The sequence below is a fragment of the Symphalangus syndactylus genome, chromosome 5, assembly GCF_028878055.3.
Source record: "Symphalangus syndactylus isolate Jambi chromosome 5, NHGRI_mSymSyn1-v2.1_pri, whole genome shotgun sequence".
NCBI classification, from domain to species: Eukaryota; Metazoa; Chordata; class Mammalia; order Primates; family Hylobatidae; genus Symphalangus; species Symphalangus syndactylus.
In genome coordinates, this window is record NC_072427.2 from 28,459,232 (window position 1) to 28,477,111 (window position 17,880).

The 17,880-nt window shown below is 37.1% G+C and overlaps 1 protein-coding gene across 24 annotated transcripts in view; it reads left to right on the plus strand.

The window, feature by feature from the left end:
- The window catches only part of PEAK1 (pseudopodium enriched atypical kinase 1), a 293,590-nt gene that overhangs the window by 3,542 nt on the left and 272,168 nt on the right, over positions 1-17,880 (plus strand). Inside the window, exon 1 of one of the 24 annotated variants that reach the window (XM_055277608.2) lies at positions 28-4,836. The exons of the other annotated variants lie outside the window; for them this stretch is intronic. The gene's annotated coding sequence lies outside the window, so the exon portion shown is untranslated. Of the gene's footprint in view, positions 1-27; positions 4,837-17,880 lie in introns of those variants that run through there. 24 annotated transcript variants of the gene reach the window in all.

Here is a 17,880-nt window from a genome sequence, read left to right on the forward strand (position 1 = left end):
TGTCCCCCTCCCCCCCGCCCCGCATCCCCCCCACCCCACTCTCCTTCCTAGTCCTTTCATTGCTAAAGCTCCTGGTATTCTAGGTTCCCTCAAGGCTGGTTTGTTTCCTTGGTGAACTGGAAATCCTAGTAACCTTCAGGCCAGGAATAGATAGTTTACATTTGTTTGACAAATGTTTAAGTACCTTTTAAGTGCCAGACATGGTGGTAGGTAGGACCTGAGTATTATAGAATATGAGATTCCTTTTTGCAAGGAGTTTACAGTTGAGGAGGAGAAGATAGGTGATAACCAATAATTATAGTATGACAGGGGTGTGCACACATTCCTATGGATGGAAGCACAGAGGAGGGGTAGCTGACTCAGACTTGGGGGGATGGGGGAAGGATGTCTAGAATGCATCTTAAAGTGTTACCTGAGCTAATCTTCAATAATAGGTAAGAGTTAACTAGGTCCAGAAAGAGGGAAAGTACATCTTATACCAGTGCTGTCCTATAGAAATTTAATACAAGCCACAAATATGTTACATATATAATTTAAAATTTTCTAGTAACCACATTTTAAAAAGTAAAAAGTGAAATTGGTTTTAATAATATAAACTCAGTATATCCAAAATATCATTTCAACATGCATTCAGTATAAAAAGTAATATCGAAATATGACATTTCCATTTTCATACTGTCTTCAGAATCTGGTGCATAATTTTCTACTGTTTTCAGAATCTGGTGTGTAATTTACACTTATAGCACTCTCAATTTGGACAACTACATTCACATACTCAATAGCTGCAGGTGAGTGGACAGCAACAGTACAGCTTTAGAACAGGGTGGATGAAGTAATAAGCCAAATCAATGATTGTCTTGTGAACCAAGTTAAGGAACTTTAACTTAATTCCAAAAGTTGCAGGGATTTAGGGGGGGAAAAAAATTATGCTCTGGTAGAATGAGATTTGTATTTTAGACCCGTCATTTTGACAGTGAAGTGAATATTGAATTAGAGAGGGACAAAACTGGAAGCAAGAACCAGTTATGAAGCTATTCCTGGTGAGAAATGATGAAGAGTGTAGAAGAGGGAGTGGCTCTATGAGAGATTTAGGAAGTATTATTAACGGGACAGGATAAATCTATTTAGATTATAGAATTGAGCAAGATTGAAGATTTTAGATGATTCCTACATTTCTGTTGTGATCTGCTGAGTAGATTGGGCAAGCAGCTGAAGAGAAGCTAACCATCTGTGCCAGACAGACCAAAGATGAAAAAAGGAAATAGAGATTTGTCATGGAAGCTGAAGGAGAATATTATTTCAAGGGCTAGGAGTGGTCAACACTGTGTCCTGCCTCCAAAAGGAAAAGTAAGATAAAGACCGAATAAAGTCTCTGAGACTTGGTGATTAGGATGTCTTTTATAACTTCTGCTAGAACACTTAGCTACATTGTAATGCATGGGGGTGGGTGTTGAAAAGTGAATGACAACTGTAAGTGTAGCTAATTGAGAGGGATACAATGTTTTCAACAAAGGACTCTAAAGGAGTCTGTAAGCAGGGGGAGATACTTGGGATTTAGAGAATCTTGGACATGCTTAATGTGAGCCTGGAAAGAGCCACTGGAGAGGAGAAACTGAAGAAGAGTATATATGTGTATGCTTGGTGGGCGTGGGAGACTGGCTGGTGGATGGAGGCAAGGATTTGAAGGTAATAGGGAATGAGATCCAGGGTGTAGGTAGAGAAGTTGGCCTTAAGTAGAAGGTGGTCTCACTTTTCCAGTGAGCAGAAAGGAAGGAGATGGATGGCAGTGTAAATAAGTTTGTAACTGACAGAGCAGGAAGGAAGAGCTGATGATATGTCTTGTATAATTTTTGATCATCTGCTAAGAGTGAAGGGAACATGGTAGAATAGGAGTTTTTAAACAATGTATGTGAGGCCAAGTGCTGTGGCATGTGCCTGTAGTTCCGTCTACTCAGTAGGCTGAGGCAGGAGGATCGCTTGAACCCAGAAGTTGAAGGCCAGCCTGGGCAACATAATGAGACCCTATTTCTTAAAAAAAACACACACAAACAAAAAAGCCAGGTAAAATGAATCCACCCCTGTGAAAGGAATGGAAAAAAAGATAGTCTGTAGTTTATACATACTCTTTGTAAACGGCTTCTAAATGGCTTCCAAGGCAATGGGGTGGAGGTAAGGGAGAGAGAGGTAGACAGACAGACACATGACTAGGAAACTGAAGAAGGATTGTTAGTTACATGACTAGGAAACTGAAGGATTGTTAGTTAGCATTGAGGACCTGTTTATTTCAGATTGTAGACCTCACATTTGTAGCAGTACCAATTTGCTTGGTTGGTTTTTCTCCAGCAGTGAGTGATCAGACTATCTGAAGAAACTATTTAATACTCTCAAGAACCTTATGAGTTATGTATTGTTACTGTTACTCTCCTTGTTTGTAAGATGAACAGCTCGGGTTTAAATTCTGCCCAGGCTGTTATCCGCTGCTTTGTAGATATCTGTTTGGTAGATATATCTGAAGGACAGTTGGTTGAGGGAATTAATGATATTGAGTATTGCAGCTCTACCGAAGAACTATGGAGTCCTCCTGGATCATGAGCTGGAAGCCTGTAAGGAGGTGATCCAGTTGGGAGAAAATGAGGAGCATGAAATGCTAGAAGTCAGTGTGAAGCTGTAGAGCAGATGAAGAGCAAATAATACTAACTTCTATTTGTGGAGTACCTCCTATGTGCTAGACACTTTAATACCTAGTTCTGATCCTAACACTAACTCAACAATGTTGTTATTTACCTTATATTATTTCCTTTGTTCTCCTTCAGATGAAGAAACTGAGGATTAGAAGGGTTAAATAACATATCCAGACACACCCTGTCAAGTGATGGAACCAGAATTCAAAGCCCATTCTTTCTTGTCCAAACCATGTTCGTTTCAAGTCAGAGGATAAGATAGAAAATACAGTAATTGGGCCTGGCACAGTGGCTCATACCTGTAATCCCAGCACTTTGGGAGGCCAAGGTGGGTTGAGGTCAGGACATTAAGATCAGCCTGGGCAACATGGTGAAACCCAGTCTCTTACAAAAAAAAAAAAAAATACAAAAAATTAGCTAGACATGGTGGTGCACACCTGTAGTCCCACCTACTCAGGAGGCTGAGGTGGGAGGATCACTTGAGCCTGAGAGGTTCCATCTGCAGTGAACTGTGATTGCGCCACTGCACTCCAGCCTGGGTGACAGAGCAAGACCCTGTCTCAAAAAAAAAAAAAAAAAAAAAAAAAAGGAAAGAAGGAAGGAAAGGAAGGAAGGGAAGGAAGGAAAGAAAAGAAGGAAAGAAAGAAAAGAAAATGCAGGCTGGGTGTGGTGGCTTATTCCTGTAATCCCAGCACTATGGGAGGCTGAAGTGGAAAGATCGTCTGAGCCCAGGAGTTTAAGACCAGCCTAGGCAACATAGGGAGGCCTCATCTCTAAAAACTGTAATAAATTAGCTGGGTGTGGTGGCATGTGCCTGTGGCCCTAGCTACTTAGGAGGCTGAGGTCAAAGGATCACTTGAGCCTGGATGGTAGAGGCTGTAGTGAGCCATGATCGCACCACAGCACCCCAGTCTGGGCAACAGAGTAAGACCCTGTCACGAAAAACAAACAGAAAAACTGCTGCTGTATACTCTTCACCTGGGTTCCTCTAATGTTAACATCCTACATAACCATGGTGCATTTATCAAGCTAAGAAATTAGTATTGGTAGGATGCTTCAACCAAGCTTCAAACTTCTTTTATATTTTACCAGTTTTTCTAGTATTCTTTTTCCATTCTGTTATCCAAACCATGATATTATATTACTTCAGTTGTCTTCTTTGTCTCTTCGAATGTATGGCAGTTTCTTGGTCTTTTCTTATGTTTTATAACCTTGACACAAGTATTTTGTAGAATATTCTTCAGTTTAGGTTTGCCTGATGTTTTCTCATGATTAGATTGGGGTTATGGATTTTGGGGGAGAGTACCACAGAGGTGAAGTGCCCTTATTATTTCATGCAGGAGGTACATGATATCAAATAATTTATCACTTGTGATCACTCTGTTAAGGTGGTTTCTGCCAGGTTTGTCCACTGTAAAGTTACTATTTTTCCTTTCCCATACTCCGTGCACTAGAAACAGGTTACTAAGTTTAGCCCACACTTAAAGGGATGGGAATTAAACCCCACTTCCTGGAGGGAGAAGTATAAAAGAATTTGTGGACATACATTAAAACCACCACAGTAATTGGTAAATATTTCGAGAGAGCTACTTTGAGGCTTTGCCAGTATCCTGTTTCTGCCCACTAATTTTAGCATTCATTAGTGGATCTTGCCTGCAGCAATTATTGCTGTGGGTTCTGAAGGTACTTTTTAAAAATTTTCCTCATTCTTTCTACATTTATTCATTGGAATTCTTCTATAAGGAGAGTTTTCCCTTCTATCTAATCATTTATCTCAGTTCAAATTCATAGATATTTATTTTATTCTTAGTGTTAGAATTAAATGCTATCATTATTTTGTTGCTCAAATTATTCCAGTTTTGGGCCTTGGGATCTCTTTTAGGTCTACTTCTGTGTCCTTTTGGCATATTTCTATTCTTTTTTTATGTGTATGTACATGCACACTTCTTTATTCTCTGACACTGCCACATGCTTCAGGTTCATCTTGTTTTTTTTTCCTGCCTCAGCCCTAGAATCAATTATTTCTCTAAGGAACCTTGGTTCCTTTCACTGGAGGATGATATTTTGAAGCCAAGATCTCGATGCTAAGTGTGCTCATTTCTGTGGAGTATCATTGCTCCTAGACTTTCTCAGTGGAAAGAACTAGGAAATGCATGTATGTGTACTAATCCACGTATCCACGTACAATTATGTAAAAATCTGTATTTCTGTATATAAAAATATAAATATACTGATTGACTCTAACTGGATATGTTTTGATACAAATAGATTTACTGATGGATTGGATATAGAATGTTTAAAGAAAAGAGTGATGGATCACTCCAAGGTTTTTGACTTGGGCAACTGGAAGGGTAGATTTGTCATTAATGGAAATGAGGAAGACTTGAGGACAGTGCAGAGCAGGTTTCTGGGGAGAGTTTAGGAGTTCTGTTCTAGACTGGTTAAGTTTTTGAGATGTCCAATAGACATGCTAAGTAATAGAGATATTAAGTCAGCAGTCAAACATGGGAATCTAGAGTTCAGAGAAAATGGTCCAGGTTACATTTGGGACTTGTCAGTATAGATTAGATCACCTGCGGAGTGAGGGTAGCTAGAGAAGAGAAGAGATTTAAGGACTGGCCTATGGGGCATTCCAGTCAGAGAGATAAGGAGGAGCAGTTCTACATAATGATAAGGGCTGAGGTGTGGTTATAGGATGGATTTCATATCATTAATAAACACTTAATACCTATTATTTGCAAAATACCAAGTTGTGTTTGGGGTTAACATCACTCCCTCCATAAATTTATAAGACAAATTACAGACTTAAAAAGAGCATAGCAGTAGAAGGCCACATACCTGATAAAGATATAAAGTACTAGGGGCTGGGTGTGGTGTCTCATGCGTGTAATCCCAGCTCTTTTGGAGGATGGAGGCGGGAGGATCACTTGAGGCCAGGAATTTGAGACCAGCCTGGGCAATATAGTGAGACCCACCCCCAACCCCCATCTCTACAACAAGTAAAAAAATAATAGCTGGGTGTGCTGGCCCATGCCTGTTTTAGCTACTCAAGTGGCTGAGGCAGGAGGATTACTTGAGTCCAGGAGTTCAAGGCTGCAGTGAGCTATGATCGCACCACTGCTCTCTAGCCTAGGTGACATCGCAAGACTGTATCAAAAAAAAAAAAAAAAAGGTATGAAGTACCAATGAAGCTTATTAGAGAATGTGGACAGAAGAAACTATGAACTCAAATATGTGCCAGCTATATTTAAACACTGATGTAAGCATGTGTCTGTCAAGCAACTTGTCAAGGCTTTATGTACACACTAGTAATTATCAACCAGAAATTTCTCCATATGTTAACATTAGTTTCAGAAGTTGTTTCTGTTCTTGCTCCCTTTCCATTATTAGGTCTTGGGTTGGTAATTGTGCCTGTAGTCACTGGCTATCAATTAAGCCACTCAGTGAACTGGTGAGGAGTGTTTCTGCTGCCATCGACTTTTTAACTTTTGGCTCTCTGCTACCTTTTCACAATCAATAGGATTTAACTTCAGACTGCGTACAGTCAAATGTTTCCATTTACAAGCAGGGTTGTAAATCAAGCAGGGTTGGCCTTACCATCTTCCAGTGAATATGCCTCCTTTTTTTTTTTTTTTAACTATTTCTTTCACATGTGGTCTTAGACCTTCACATTTATCATCTGGTTGTTAAAGTCAAACTCAAAATAACAATTTTAGAGTTTTAAAAATAATTAAAACATGTAGCCTGGTAAACCAAAGTTTTAGTAAAACATTTTAATTTCAACCCCTTTGCATTAAAAATAGGTAGGCTTTCATTGCCAGCTGATAAGAGGTGGTAGTATGGCATGAGGCAGGCAAATATCACCTATCTAGTAATTATTTTAGTGTCATTCTTTAGGAACTACAAGAAAAATAACAGGTGTATCTACTTTGTAGGATGGGGGCAGGTAATTGTAGGATTCCATTCTTATTTCTACCTCTGAATAGTTGATAAAGCTATTATCCAGGTTTATGTACCAGTGTGTTGTATTTATTAGTTGTGAGAAATCTGAGCATATTTATATGCTGAGTGGAAAGAGCCAATGCATTGAGTGCAGACTGTATCTTATTAGCACAGTTCCTAACAAGTAGTGGATATTCAAACATTTGTTGAATGAAAGATTTCAGTAAGGTACTTGACCCTTATAAAATTTAAGACATGAAGATTTATTTAGCTTGTTCAAGAAAGCTGAAGATACTAAAAATTTTCATTGTTTAAGTCAGAGTTAGTGCAAAACAAAATAAATCTGTAAGGTAACATCCTCATTTTAGGCCAAGCCAAACAAATCATGATCACAGACGGGTGCGGTGGCTCACACCTGTAATCCCAGCATTTTAGTCCCAGCATTTTGGGAGGCCAAGGCGGGTGGATCACCTGAGGTCGAGAGTTCGAGACCAGCCTGACCAACATGGAGAAAGCCCGTCTCTACTAAAAATACAAAATTAGCTGGGCGTGGTGGCGCATGCCTGTAATCCTGGGAGGCTGAGGTAGGAGAATCACTCGGGAGGCTGAGGAGCTACTCAGGAGGCTGAGGCAGGAGAATAATTTGAACCCGGGAGGCGGAGGTTCCAATGAGCTGAGATAGTGGTGAGCTGAGATCATGCCGTTGCACTCCAGCCTGGGCAAAAAGAGCGAAACTCTGTCTAAAAAAAAAAAAAAAACCATGATTACTACCTTTCAAGTAGCTCATAACCTGCCCTCCAAGAATAGTCAAGAATTCTAGTTCAGAAGTCACACTGCCTGGATTTGAATTTACCAGCTCAGCCACTTCCTGGCCATGTGACTTTATGTTAGTTTCTTAACTGTGCTTCAGTTTCCTCATTTGTAAAATAAGGATAATACTTGTACTTTATGGGGTTGTGAGGTAAAATTAGAATATATGTCATGCATATATACAAATGTTCAGTTTTTAACTGTTACTCTAAAAATGCTAAGAGGCTAGTATCTTAAGGTTTTTTATTTTCTCAAAATTGCATATGCTGAGTGTTAAAGGAAAACAAATCCCTCTGTGAACAAGAAAAAACACTGACAGAAAGTATACCAGTATACTCATAATGATATGTTGAGACAGTGAATAATGGGTTTTCTGCTTTTTGCTATCTCCATTTTTTCTTTTATTTGTTGAGCAGATTTTTATTAAATGCTCAACTGTGAGTCAAACACTGGGCTTTCATGAGCATGTTACTTTCTGAGAGTAAGCAACATTGTGGTTAAGAACATGGATTTGGGACCCACACTGCCTGGAGCTGCATCTCAACTTTACCACTTACTAGCTGTATGACCTTGGGAAAATCACTTTCTTTCCTGGTGCCTTAGTTTTCTTATCTGTGAAATGGGGGAAGTGATAGCATCAACCTCAGAGGGTTTTTAATGAGCTCATATTTGAAAAGTACTTAAAATAATGCCTGAAGCATAGTATCATGTGTGTGCTAGATAATATAAAAGATGATAGAAATATTCCATTTAAAAATAAAGATTTTAATTTTCCAGTACATTTATACTTTCACCCACATTGACAGGAGCACTTTTATTGTTTAAAGTTAGGGTCCCCTCTTAATTTTCAAAGTAGATTCAGTTTTGTTATTGCAAGGGAAGATGCCATGGTACCACTCTTAAATAGTTTTGTGTTTGTTTTTGAGATGGGGTCTCACTCCGTTACTTAGGCTGGAGTGCAGTGGCATGATCATGGCTCACTGCAGACTTGACCTCCTGGATTCAAACGATCCTCCCACCTAAGCCTCCTGAGTAACTGAGACCACAGGGGCATGCCACCACATCCGGCTAATTTTTAAAATTATTTTTTGGAGACAGTTCCCCTGTGTTGCCCAGGATGATTGCAAACTCCTGGGCTCAGGTGATCCTCCCGCCTCAGCCTGCCAAAGTGCTGCGATTGCAGGCATGAGCCATCACATCCTGCTTCAACTCTTAAATATTTTGGAATAATTAGTTGAATATTTCAAATGCTGAAAAACTGCCTTCTTTCTAGGCATGCTACAATATTTTTAGATTTTATTTGAGTATGAATTAGTTTTTTAATTGTGGAGGTTTGTGTGAAAGAAGATTTAAGGCATTGGAGAAACAGTAGAAAGTATCTTCCTAATGGCAGTTCTCTACTTCATTTGAAAAACTGTTTCTGCAGCAGTATTCCTAGACTGTTTTTTTTTTTTTTTTTAATTTTTATTTCGTAGGTTTTCAGGGAACAGGTGGTGGTTGGTTACACAGATAAGTTCTTTAGTGGTGATTTCTGAGATTTTGGTGCACCCATCGCCAAGCAGTGTACTCTGTACTGAATGTGTACCCCTCACTTCCTCCCACCCTTCCCCCTGTGTCCCCAAAGTCCATTTTATCATTCTTATGCCTATGCATCCTCATAGCTTAGCTCCCACTTAGAAGTGAAAACTTGTAAGTTCTCAGGTTTTCCATTCCTGAGTTACTTCACTTAGAATAATGGTCTCCAATTCCATCCAGGTTGCTGCAAATGCCATTATTTTGTTCTTTTTTATGGCTGAGTAGTATTCCAGGGTGTGTGTGTGTGAGTGTGTGTGTGTGTGTGTGTGTATGTATATATGTGTGTATACATGTATATATGTGTATATATGTGTGTATATATATGTATATATATGTGTATATATATATATATATATCACACTTTCTTTATCTACTCGATGGGCATTTGAGCTGGCTCCATATTTTTTTGCAATTGCGAATTGTACTGCTATAAACATGTCCATGCAAATGTCTTGTTCATATGATGACTTCTTTTCCTCTGGGTAGATACTCAGGAGTGGGATTGCTGGATCAAATGGTAAATCTACTTTTAGTTCTTTAAGGAATCTCCATACTGTTTTCCATAGTGGTTGTACTAATTTACATTCCCACCAGCAGTGTAAAAAGTGTTCCCTTTAACCACATCCGTGCCAACATCTAATATTTTTTGATTTTTTGAATATGGCCATTCTTGTAGGAGTAAGGTGGTATTGCATTGTGGTTTTGATTTGCATTTCCCTGATTAGTGATGTTGAGCATTTTTTCATGTGTTTGTTGGCCATTTGTATATCTTCTTTTGAGAACTGTCTATTCATGTCCTTAGCCCACTTTTGATGGGATTATTTTTTTTCTTGCTGATTTGTTTGAGTTCCATGTAGATTCTGGATATTAGTCTTTTTTCGGATGCATAGTTTGTGAAGATTTTCTCCCACTCTGTGGGTTGTCTGTTTACTCTGCTGGTTATTTCTTTTGCTGTGCGGAAGCTTTCTAGTTTATTTAAGTTCCGCCTATTTATCTTTGTTTTTGTTGCATTTGCTTTTGGGTTCTTGGACATGAAGTCTTTGCCTAAGCCAATATCTAGAAGGGTTTTTCCAATGTTATCTTTTAGATTTTTTATCGTTTCAGGTCCTAGACATACATCTTTGATTCATCTGGCGTTGATTTTTGTATAATGTGAGATGAGGAACCAGTTTCATTCTTCTACATGTGGCTAGCTAATTATCCCAGCACCATTTGTTGAATAGGGTATCCTCTTTCCACTTTGCTTTTTGTTTGCTTTGTTGAAGATCAATTTGCTGTAGTATTTGGCTTTATTTCTTGGTTCTCTGTTCTGTTCAAATTGGTCTATGTGCCTATTTTTACACCAGTACCAGGCTGTTTTGGTGACTGTAGCCTTATAGTATAGTTTGAAGTTGGGTAATGTGACACCTCCAGATTTGTTATTTTTGCTTAGTCTTTCTTTGGCTATGTGGGCTCTTTTTTGGTTCCATATGAATTTTAGGATCATTTTTTCTAGTTCTATGAAGAATGATGGTGATATTTTGATGGAAATTGCATTGAATTTGTTGATTGCTTTTGGCACTCTGGTCATTTTCACAGTATTCTGCCCATCCACAAGCACGGGATGTGTTTCCATTTGTTTGTGTCATCTGTGGTTTCTTTCAGCAGTGTTTTATAGTTTTCCTTGTAGAGGACTTTCACCTCCTTGGTTAGGTGTATTCCTAAGTATTTTATTTTATTTTTTGCAGCTATTATAAAAGGGGTTGAGTTATTGGTTTGATTCTCAGCTTGGCCACTGTTGGTGTATAGCAGTGCTACTGATTTGTGTACATTGATTTTGTATCCTGAAACATTACTGAATTCATTTATCAGACCTAGGAGCTTTTTGGATGAGTCTTTAGGGTTTTCCAGGTATACAATTATATCATCAGTGAACAGTGACAGTTTCATTTCCTCTTTACCAGTTTGGATGCCCTTTATTTCTTTCTGTTGTCTGGTTGCTCTGGCTAGGCTAGGCTGTTTTTCATTATTTGCCTTTTGGAATCTGGCTGAATCCATACTGCTAAACCTCAAAACTAAATACTTCAAGTAAACTGCTGGGTCTTAATTCAGCTATTGGTCCTGAAGTTAAAAGAGGTTGTTCGTTTTCAGATTCAGTGAGGAAGGTATTATAATCTAAGAGTGATGAGAAAGACGAAAAACCTATAAAAATCTATTTTCTTCTATGCAGTATAACAGCAAGTTTAAATGGTTTCTTATATACCTCTGCCCATACAAATACAGCTTGTGAAATATTATCAGTGAATATGTAAATCACACCATAAGCTGCATAGAAATAATTTATAGATACAATGGTTTCTAATTTAGGGAGTTAGACCTCTGAATTCCTTAATTATTGACTTAGATTTTTAGGGAGTTAGACTTCTGAATTCCTTAATTATTGACTTAGGTTTTATTTCTCATATTTTAAAATTAAATATATATAAATAAAATATGAATCTCATAAATGCAACTTGTAGTCGTCAGTTTTGTATTCCAAATGTCTAGCAGAAAATCTTGTCACCTAGGAAAGGATATGTTTTGTATTCTTTTGTAAAAGTCAGTGGCAGGGCTTTATTAAGATGTGAATGCCGCTGATCTTCTCTTATCTTCTATGGGCCTGCATCGTCTGGATTTTTACGGGCTTGCTGTCTTACTAGGAGACTGACTCCTGCTATATGCAACGATTTCCCTCTAATTTTCTCTGTCCTTTTTGGCTGAAGATCTCAAGTGGAGTTTGATATTACATATTATACCACACATCTTTTAAAAATTAATAGCTTTTATGATAGGAATATAGTTCATTTTTATTGTAGAAAAGTTGGAAAATGTAGAATAAGTAAAAAGGAGAAAATCTGTCATGCTACCATCCAGAGATAACTAGTGCTAATAATGTAATGCCCTTCTCCTCAGCCTTTTTGTGTATATATACATCTTAAAATATCTAATTGACCTCGGCCGGGCGTGGTGGCTCAGGCCTGTAATCCCAGCACTTTGGGAGGCTGAGGCGGGCAGATCATGAGGTCAGAAGATCGAGACCATCCTGGCCAACATGATGAAACCCCGTCCCTACTAAAATACAAAAACTTAGCCGGGTGTGGTGGCGTGCACCTGTAGTCCCAGCTACCCAGGAGGCTGAGGCAGGGGAATCGCTTGAACCTGGGAGGCGGAGGTTGCAGTGAGCCAAGACTGTACGACTGCACTCCAGCCTGCTGACAGAGCAAGACCCTGTCTCAAAAAAAAAAAAACAAAAAACCAAAACTAATTGACCTTATACTACATATAATAGGGATATAGTTTATGTATCAGTTATAATGAATGCAGTAAAGTGGTCAACTGTGAAAGGCATGCAGGAGCTGAGACTGATTGAGGAGAAAGCAGATTTATATTGACTGCAGGAATTGGCATTTCTCTTTTTTTCATATTGCTAAATTACATTCAATAAGTTGAATACATATTGAAGCAGCAGTATCTTTAATAATCTGATAACCTGCTCTTTTTTTCTGATAATGTATCATAGACTTTATCATTAATAAATCCTACCTCCTCCTCCTCCTATGATCATTCTCCAATGTATTGAGAACTGGCGATCATACAGAATATATTAGTAGAGTGGACTCTTTATAGTCTCGAAGAATATGTCTCAAATCTCTTGGGTATATCTTACAGCAGTGCTGTCCAATAGAAATAGTGCAAACCACATATGTAGTTTCAAATTTTCTAGTAGCCACATTTAAAAAAGTACAAAGAAGCAGGTGAAATTAATTTTAATGATATATTTTATTCTAGTATAAATAGTATATAGCAACATGCCATCAATATAATCAATTATTGAGATATTTTACACTCTGTTTTTTCTATCTTCCAAATCCAATGTATATTTTCCACTTAAAGCACATTTCACTTCAGACTAGCTGCATTTCAGATGCTTCATAGCCACAGGTGGCTAGTATTGGCACAGTCCTAGAACATGGAATTTCCCCCCAGAACATGCAATAAAATATCACTTTGCAGGTATTCTGGAGAGGTATATGAGAAGAAAACAGCAAAGCCAAGTTACACCATGAATCCTGAACACTCACTTTGCTGTCTCACAAGATGTTAAACCTTTGCCTCAATAAAATTAGATATTTCTTTATTTATGGACCTTCATGTCACACAAGTGTTAAATTTGTGGTTGTCTAAAGGCCTACTGGATATATTATTTGCAGTAACTCTCAGAATGGTCAGTAAAATTGATTCTATATTCTAAAGTTCTGTTTTTAACTACCAGGTACTATGCTCATTACCTGGGTGATAAAATAATCTGTACCAACCCTTGTGACACGCAGTTTACTCGTGCAACAAACTTGTAAATGTATCCCCTGAACCTAAAAGTTGGAAATTGAAAAAAGTCATTCTGTTTCTAAAATGAATTTGTGGCATTGTAATAAATATGTGGCATGGGCATAAAGGTTAGTGATATAAACTGAATATAATAGAACAGAATTGAATAAGCTTTTTTTTTAATTGAGTTCGTGGTCATGTGAAAAATATTCCTTAACATCTTATGCTTTATTTTGTTCCTGTTAGATGGAGATAATCCTGCCCTTTTTTCTTAATATGGTTTTGATTGTCAAATAAGATGAATGGAAACTAAAGGGATGTGTTTTATTCATCTTCATGTCCCCAGGACTTAGTATAGGGTATGATATATGAACATCCAATAAATATTAGACTCAGAGGCTGAATATATGTGAAAGAACTTTCTAAATAAATATGCTACCAGTGGAATCTATTACTACTGTACTTGATTTGTACTATTTCTTATTTAAGTTCTTTACTGGAATATGAGAACTCTTTAATAATTATTTACCCGTACAATCAATATGTAAGATTGCCTATCATGGTTGTATTTTTACTTACCCGTAATATTTTATTCATTAAATCTTGGCTGTAAATAAATATATTTCTAAAAATATGTTACTATCTTATTTTAAAACATGTTTAGGACTTAAATGTCTCTGCTTTTCTTCAGAGTAAACAATTTGAAATCTTGTTGTTGGTATTGAGAGATAGACTTGACTGCTTTCACCATACCCAATCAGCAGTTTGAGAGACAAATACAATCTCAATGGAGGCCAAGATGATAGAGGCAAAGTAGCAATATTTTAAATCCTGGAATATGGTTCTAGTAACCAGAAAAGCCTCCAATTTTGGAAGGGTTTCTTATTTCTATAATGATGAGAGAAACTCCATCGTTTTCTTCTGCAATGGGATGCAACATTTCATCATTGCTTAGAGTGGAAGTATAACAAAATCATAATGCAAGAGCAAATAATGTCTACCCAGAACTGCATTTCAAAGTGATCTTCATGAAAACATAAGCTTTTTCTGGCCTCAGCTATGAGTTTCTGCAACTGCCCACTCACTGAGTCATCTGTAGCAATTGAAAGTTTAGATATTTCCCATTCGTTAGGGTATTTTTTTTTTCATACAACGTGGCTTTTATCTATCCTGAATGAAGTAAGCAAGATTCATATAAAATGGCATGTGCAGTATGAAAGTCTGCTTTATTGTTTCCTGGGAATAAATGAAGAACTTTAGAAAGCAGTTGAATATTATCAGTGTACTAGGAACCATTAACTAAACGATACACTCTGGGAGTAGTTGGCACAGTTTTGTTTTCATTATATTCCCCCACTTGTACCTTCACTCAAAACTGGAGCATATCTTTCATTATTTGATGACAGAAAGATAATCAGATTAAACTTGATTTTTTCCCTCTTTTTCTTCACATGATAATTATATACTAATAATTTTAACATGTAATATTTTAAATATTGAGAAAATATAGCACATGTTACTAAAAGATATGCAGTGACATTGAAGACCATTTGGCTAAATAAATGGGTGATATGTTGATTGAATGAAATAATTGGTCTCATTTAAAGAGGAGAAGAGAGAACTTGCCTCTTTTCCCTTGATTTATTCCCTTGATCTCCTTTTCTCCCTGATGTCTAGATATGCATTTTAAAGCAATTCTATTACTGAAAATCCTCTGCTTGTTTCTGTTCCATTCTGAATTTTACTGTTTGTTGTCGTACTTAGGCACAAGGGAAGAGGATTGAAATCTGGTCCCTTTTTTTTTTTTTTTTTTTTGAGATGGAGTGTCCTTCTTGGCTCACTATAATCTCCGCCTCCCGAGTTGAAACAATTATCCTGTCTCAGCCACTATAGTAGCTGGGATTACAGGTGCGTGCCTCCACGCCCAGTTAATCTTTGTATTTTTAGTAGAACTGGGGTTTCACCATGTTGGCCAGGTTGGTCTTGAACACCTGACCTCAGGTGATCTGCCCACCTCAGCCTCCCAAAGTGCTGGGATTACAGGCGTGAGCCACTGCGCTCGGCCCTCCTTTTCTTTAGTCTTGCTACTTCTGTATCTTGCTTCTGCCCATTCTTAGCATAGAAAATATAATAAAGCAAGATGTACCTAATGGCTACTTGTAATCATGTTGTAAATAATTTTTATTGGAACTTTAAAATCCCAATACAGATCAGCAAAAGCTCTCTAAGAAAGTAAAACTGGCACCTTTAATGTATACCAAATTGCATTTCATGCATTTGACATTATGCTCTGTGTTAATTTTGAGTTCTTTCGTGGCAATGTCCGTTGAAGTTCTAATGAATAATTTTCTGTGGAAAATACAAAGATATGTTCGTAGCTGATTTGGGAATTTAATTGAGCTATGAGCTACAATTTTTGTGTTGAGTTTTTTAAGAAACAAAGGAAATGTGATTTAGGTGAGTATTGTTCTTCTTATACTTAACAATTGTATTATGACTAGTGCAGATTGACTGTCGTGGTGTCTGGTCCTTGGGTATCATTTCTAGGAAAATGTTGAAAGAACAAGAAAAATGTATTCTTAATTAGTGCTAAAATTAAACCACTGCTTAAATTGCCAGCAAATTAGACATTTATCAGGAAAGGAAATAGTATGTACAGCAAAAGCAAGGGAGAAGAAAAGTTGCTCATTTATATGGTGATTATTTTGGAGATAGTAGTTTGCAGTTTGATGATATTATTGTGAACCATTAATCTGTAAAACATGTTTATTATAAATGAGTTACAGGGTATGTATGAAAGCAGTTTTTATAGTATCCAGCCTACTTCTAGTGGGTAGAATGTGAGTTTTTAAAGTGTAAGATTTTTTTTCTTCTGATGTACCCCTTTTAAAATTTAAAATTTCTAAGTTTATGCCATTTATTGTATATATTGGGTTTTGTTGGATATAAATGCTTTGTCGGTTATTCTGACATAAACAATACACAAGATTGTTATGTAGTGTTTGAAATAGTAAGGACCAAATGCAAAATCTTACTTCATTTTAGAGATTAGAAAAATGTTTTAAATTGAGCAAGTGATAGACGAATAATATCTCAGAAAAATTCAAACAATATATTGAAAAAGAAGACAAATCTTCCTTCAATATTTTTCTATTTACCTTCCAGAGGTAATCATTGCAGTCAGCTTGATATCTTTCCAAGCATTGTAGTGTATATATGTAGTTTCATTTTGTGTCTGTATTTTTAATATATTGCATATGTTGTTCTACCTTCTACCTCCTATCTCAATATTAAATATAGATGCTCCTCAACTTATAATGGGATTATGTCCTGATAAATTCATCCCCATGAGTTCAATTGTTTTAATTTTTAGATCCCACAAAAAAGTGAGAGCATGCAAAGTTTGTCCTTCTCTGCTTGGCTTATTTCACATAACATAATGACCTCCATTTCCATCCATGCTGTTGCATATGTCAAGATCTCATTCTTTTTTATGGCTGTATAGTACTCCATTGTGTATATGTACCACATTTTCTTTATCCGTTTCTGTTGATGGACATAGGTTGCTTCCAAATCTTAGCTGTTGTGAATAATGCTGCAGTAAACATGGGAGTGGAGGTCTCTTTGATATACTGATTTCCTTTGTTATGGGTATATACCTGAGAGTGGGATTGCTGGATCATATGGTAGCTCTATTTTTGGTTTTTTTGAGGAATGTCCAAAAACTTTCTCCATAGTGATCATACTAATTAATTTACATTTCCCCAAACAATGTGCATGGGTTCCCTTTTCTCCACATTCTTGCCGGCATTTGTTATTACCTGTCTTTTGGATAAAAGCCATTTTAACTGAAGTGAGTTGGTATCTGATGATTTTGCATTTCTCTGATGATCAGTGATACTGAACACCTTTTCATAGACCTATTTGCCATTTGCATGTCTTTTGAGAAATGACTATAGAGATCTTTTGCCCATTTTAAAATCAGATTATTAGATTTTTTCCTATGGAGTTATTTGAGCTCCTTATATATTCTGGTTGTTAATCACTTGTCAAATGGGTAGTTTGCATATATTTTCTCCCATTCTGTGGGTTATCACTTCACTTTATTGATTGTTTTCTTTGCTGTGCAGAAGCTGTTAAACTTGATGTGACCCCATTTGTCCACTTTTGCTTTGGTTGCTTGTGCTTATGGAGTATTATTCGAGAAATGTTTGCCCAGTCCAATGCTGTGGAGAGTTTTCCCAATGTTTCCTTGTAGTAATTTTATAATTTGAGGTCTTAGATTTAAGTCTCTAATTCATTTTGATTTGATATTTTGTGTATGGTGAGAGATAGGGGTCTAGTTTCATTCTTCTGCCTATGGATAGCCAGTCGCCCCAGCACCATTTACTGAAGAGACTGTCCTAATGTATGTTCTTGGCACCTTTGTTAAAAATGAGTTCACTGTAGATGTATGCATTTGTTTTTGGGTTCTCTATTTTGTTCCATTGTTCCGTGAGTTTATTTTTAATGCTAATACCATGCTGTT